Consider the following 6,285-nt stretch of genomic DNA (forward strand, 5'->3'; position numbering starts at 1 on the left):
AAGTAACTTTTTTACCTTAACCGAACAGCTTCGGAGTCATTGGAATAGTTATATGACTTTTTTCGGGTTGAATGGTGCTCGTCGCGCAGCACCCAAGCGCCTGCGAATAGACGCAAATTCGCGCCGGGCGACGCGTTTGCCGCGAAAGCTCGATAATCGCCTCAATCGCGTCTTCCGCGCAAGTTGAAAAATTTCAACTCGAGCGGAAAATTCGCGTGAAGACGGTGAAATTCACCGAGTTGAGTGCGCCTCTGGATGGTGCTGTGAACCCAGACACGTCGGCGTTTGGCTTTCCTCCGTATTTGGGACTTCCACAACAAGTAGCCTACAGAGCAGCAATATCATTTATTTCAGACATGACGGAAAAATTATGGCAGAAATAAATTGTGTTGTTGTTGATGATGATGACACACTCCTTTTCGCGGGATGTTTTTATTCGCGAGTGACGCGAAAAACAAGAAAAACATCCCGCGACTAATCTAGAGCGAGTAACGAGATGCGAATATACACTTCGCGTTTGGTGTGAACACACCATTAGAGGCCAGACAGACTCACGGAGGCGATTGGCATCGCACAACTTGCACTTTATTCCCCAATCGAACTCGTGTAACTGTCTGTCACCCGTTCTACCGTCCACAGCTTTACTTGATAAACAAAAGTAGGATAAGAACGAGCATCAAACTGAAATAACCCGCATACATGGGGTGTTCGAGGTGCACAATACAGACTGCCGACAGTTCAACAGGGCGCGCGCAGCTCTTAAAGGGGCCACACCTTATTTCCACTCATTACAGCTTCCATCCTACTGAACAGGGACCGGTATAGAGGGCGGAAGGGATCAGGCCGTGAGTGCAGAGACGGCTCTGTGCGAGTGGTATTTATGACAGTAACATTAAATATAAGTACTCCACAGCGACTCTAGGGGTCGCTGTTTGACAAAAACGGAAAGCTGCATAGTGTGCCTTTAAACGCATCTTCAGAGTTTCCATTCTGCAGAAAGCAATGGATTATATTTGTGTGACAATGTGTAATTAATAAATGAGTTTAGAGTTGTTTCTGTAATATTTTATACATTTTATCTGTGTATTAAAGAGTGCATGTGACAGATTTATTCCTTTTCAAATAAAACATTAAATGATAAAAAGGTATGAAGACTCAACATTCTGTTTCATATCTGTGTTTTAAAGTGCGTATTAAACTGGCCAAGGCACGTGATTTCAGAAAACGAGGCTTTGTTAGGTCATACAATGTGAAACGAAACGAAATGAAACAAAATTTGAAATTCTGATAATTTGATGCTAAAACAGTGGTTCTCAAACTTTTTTGATCGTGCCCCCCTTTAAACCTTTAACAAAATCTGGCACCCCCACCTCAAACTACCAAATAAATTCACAAAAAATTAAGAAAATTGAAAGGTTTGTAACTGAAAAACCTGCAACGAGAAACACCTGCAATAGTTTCAATATCCCCTATCCTGACTGATAATGCTGTGGGTTTTGTCAGTAATATGTAAGATGTTGACATGTCTAAGTTATAAATGAGGTATAAAACCAAAAAGAGAAGTTAAAGGGTTAGTTCACCCAAAAATGAAAATTCTGTCAGTAATTACTCACCCTCATGTTGTTCCAACCCCTAAGATTGAGCCACTGTAGTCACTTGGACTATATTAACGATGTCTTTAATACATTTTCTGGGCCAGCAAGTTTCAATCCCTCAGAAGCCTATGGAGGAGTGATCCAGCTCTCAGATTTAATCAAAAATATCTTAATTTGTGTTCCGAAGATGAACGGAGTTCTTACGGGGTTGGAACAACATGAGGGTGAGTAATTACTGACAGAATTTTCATTTTTGGGTGAACTAACCCTTTAATTATACAAATAAAACATAATACTGCATTAGTATGGACTGTATGTTGTATGGTTTTCTAATGGACCTTGAGTCTGTCAATAAAGTTGAACTGAACTGAACTGAACTGTATGGAAACTATAAGCTATAAAACTAATATATTCATAAAATATCACACTTGCATATTAAGTTCTGTCAGGTCCATTAAGTCAAGAACACACATGACAATAAAAATGATTTTTTATTGAATAAATTGCAATTCAAGTTGATAAATTCTGAATTAAATTTTGGCGGTATGGCTCTGTTCAGGGAGTAGCAGCATTAGGGAACGCTCACACAGTTTAGGACTGGGAGAGCTGAACTATTCCCCCTATGAACAGAGCAGCAACGATGACAGAAAAGCAAATGCAACGTTATACACGACAAGGAAGAGCTGGGGAGGTGTCGGGCAGCAAAGAAGCTAGCATCAGCAGCGAGGGGAGTTGAACAGATGATGCAAAACAGCTGATGCATCTCAGCTGATGAGACCGCGTTGTTGGCCAATAGCGTTAGCAGCGTCTTGACTACCTGGCCTGCCAGAACTGACACTTTATACACACAACTGAGTTTCAAACGGGTGTCGATTTATTTCTTCCTCTCTAAAAGCACCATGCACCACAAGCACCATGAACACTGTGAAAACTACAGAATAAACACACTGTAAATGATTTCTGTTGTTTTCACAGCATTATACTGTTTTTCTCAACAGTTTATTGCTGTATAACCTATGTACAGTAAATTACAGTAGATTTAGTTGCTTTCACAGTAATTTTTTGTATTTTCAACAGTTATGTACTGTGCACACAGTTAACAGTATGTTACTGTAGATTTTCAATGCATTCTGGGAAATTATCAGTTACTGTAAATCTAAATACAGCAGTGCAAATTGACCGCGAAAAACTCCACACACAATTCCACAGGTAAAATTGCTAGCCTACTAATATTATTCTTACATAAAACATTTTCAGAACTGGGTGACAGTCTTAATTTCTGTCAGTGGGGGGTGCAGGAGAGCACATTTGAATTTTTGAAGAGTTTCGTCGTGTCAGTGCATCGTGTCTGTCTTTTCTGCCGACCTGGAACGTCATCAACTGGTAAGTAATAATTCTTATTATTTGTAGCCTATGCATAAATGGATTCTAGCTAACTTTAAAGTTATTTAGAATAGCTGACCACGATTTCGATATTCAATTTAATCTATTATCAACATACTATAAGGTGTATACAATATACTCAAGGCTAGGTTTCAATGTAGTTTGGGACACGTTACTGTAAATTAAAATACATTAGTACGAAATGACCGCGAAAAATAACCACAACAAGCTGCCATTTTATGAAGAACTCTTCAGTTCCCCGAGCAACTGTGAGAGCGCACAGGCCTTTTCATCCAAGCTGTGTTTGTCGGCAACGTTTTCGCCATAAATATCTGGTTAGTGATGAATCTTTATATATTTATATATAACGTTATATTTTTATGTAAACCAAATATCAGTAACAGGTTAACGTTGGTTTCTAGAACTGCACGCGGTTTTATAAAGTCTGTAACGTTAAGTCAGAAGCGGATTTCCTTCATGTTGATTATAGCCTAACTTACTTGATTAGTAAATGTGATTTTATAAACATATATTGCATATGTAGCCTCTTATTAGATCAGAATGATCTAATCATTTTATTACCACCATGTTAAGTCGGTGCAAGCGCCTGCGCGTTCTTATAGGCTAGGGTTTGGAATTGAAAATCGATAAATGTATCCTGAAATCGGATACCCAAGGTTAGGATTCGGATTATTGTCATAAAATTAAAGTTTCGATTCATCTTATCGATTTATTCGCGCTTATTTCGCGTAAATCAGAATTTCCTTTTACTCGTCTGTGAGGACTTGACTTGGCGATCTGCCAGGATCTTGTGCAGTTGCACGATCATTTACCTCAGGCTATCGATGGACCTCGGGAAGCGCTCTAAAGTTAGCATTTTTGTCCAAAGGCAAAGCTAGGTGTGACATACAGTATTGTCTGGCTGCTATAATTTCGTAATTGTTGTTTTAACTATGTGCAAACTGAAATGTTACTCATTTGTGGAAAAAAAAAAAGACGCCTTGAGAGTCAAGCTTAAACTGCGTGATGAAGCCTATTAGAATGCAATTAGAATGACAATAGATATGGAGGCAATGCTCCGTAAGATTTAAAAAATATATATATTTGTGCCATAAGATGTAACTTAGTATCACACAAGCAAGAGTGACGTTTTCCCCAATAGTGTGATTGTAAATTAATTGATTTTAAACAACAGTCCAACAAACAAGATGCTAGTATTAAGTGAATTACATTTTAGACATGATTTCGGCTGTTTTTGCTCTGTTTCGAAAAAAAAAAAAAAAGTTTAAAACAAAGCTGGAGCAGAACCTATTAGAGCAACACTGTGGTGTTTTGTTCGTGAATAAATAATCTGTTTTTGAATTAATCATTTGAGTACACGATTCAATAAACCATTCTGCTTTGTTTCTTAGAGAATCAGCAGTTTTGAACAAATTGTTTGAGTTAAATCGCTCAACAAGACAGGAATTTGGTGCTGTTTGCGGTTTCAGTGTGATATTTACTAAGTTATTTACCCATGACAGACCCAAACCAGCCAAGGTACTAACACAGCACAGCAAAATATCCTTTCCTAATTATCTAAAAAAAAAAAAAAAAAAAAAAAAACTGCTTTCATTAAACAACTTTAATCAACTTTGATCAAACACGATTAAAACATTGACATTTCAATTTCAGCCAAAATGATGCTGATTTATGGAATTCAGCTGCAATTAATGGCACAAAATAAGTATGTTTGATTTATAAATGTTTAAATTTTGTTGTTTTGTTTACCACATTGGAATTTAAACTGGGTGGGAAATGATGAGAATAGGAATCGATGAGCAGAATCTGAATTGATAAAATTCAAATGATACCCAACCCTATATATAATTATAAAGATGTATTTCTTAAAAAGATGACAATTGCTTAAAATATTCTCTCATTGAAGGTCATTCAAAAAAGAGAGGATCATTCAAAATTCAAGGGTCTACTTTTCTGTGGAGCTTAGAGTTAGGATTTAGATGTTTGTATGTAAACATTATTTGTCAGTAGGCTACGTTTTTGACTGTATTTTAACTGTCTTGTCTGTTCTCTTTGTCCACAGGTGTGTGCTTTGCAATTTAAGAAGACCCCTATCCATCTGCAATTTAAGAAGACCCCTATCCATCTGCAATTTAAGAAGACCCCTATCCATCTTGACGATTGATGAATTGTAAATCTAATCTATTTATCTAAATACTATACCTTGGTCCAATACTGACCCACTGAGAACATTTTAAACAGATTATTATTAAATCTGCAATTTTTAACAGATTATTGTCCATCTGCAAGTTGTTAAGAATTGTGAATATACATGGCATTTTAGATGGCATTTCAATTTAGGTAATAGACCAATTGAACTTGGGAATTTCCATCTTTAGAAATGGGTTTCTCTTGCAAACGGTGTTGTTTCTCTGCAGAGACTATTACCGTATTCATCAGGCATGTAAAAGAACACAGGAATCTTGCCAACTTTAGATTTTCTTGTGGGCTTGTCACATGCCCTTGTAGCTTTAGGACTGCCACTGCCCTTCAGGTTCATATGTATCGCAACCACTCCAAGCGTAAACCAGATGTCAACAGATCTCACAGGTGTATTGATATGACCTGCCATGTTGAGGGATGTGATTTCACTTCCACAAACTTTTCGAATTTATGTGAACATTTAAAATGGCACATTAGAGATGGCAAGAAAATTCAATGTCCTTTTGAAAATTGCAAAAAGAATTTCAGAGTGAGGTCTTCTTTCCTCTCGCATGTGAGCAGAAAGCATTCAGTTGCACCAGTTGTCTCTGCAGATAGTGTGACTAATGATGATGATACCGGTACTCCTGATGCTGTTGATGAGAATTATGGGGGCCACAGTGAAGAGATTGCTGAGGTTGGGGAGAGTTCCTCAAACAAAGTAGACGGAGATGTATTCATGACAAACTTAGCCCTCTTCTATCTTAGAATGCAAGCTAAGATGCTTTTGCCAGCCACCACAATCTCAGCTTTAATTGGAGAGTTCCAAGAACTACACACAAATGGGATGGCACATGTACTGACTATAGTCAGTCAAGAACTAGAAAAACTTAAAATACCGAGAGATAGAATACATGAAATTGTGGATGGGCTATCAAAAGAAAATTTACTAAAGATGTACAACGAGAGTGTGTTTCGATCAGATCAAACTAGAAAAACCTTTTTCAAGAACAATTTCTGTTATGTTGAGCCAACTCAGGTTTATCTTGGTGTTGATCCTAATGGTAAGGAACGTTTCTGCCAGTATGTGCCAGTTAAAGACACT

Source organism: Squalius cephalus (genome assembly GCF_949319135.1).
Source record: "Squalius cephalus genome assembly, chromosome: 2".
NCBI lineage: Eukaryota > Metazoa > Chordata > Actinopteri > Cypriniformes > Leuciscidae > Squalius > Squalius cephalus.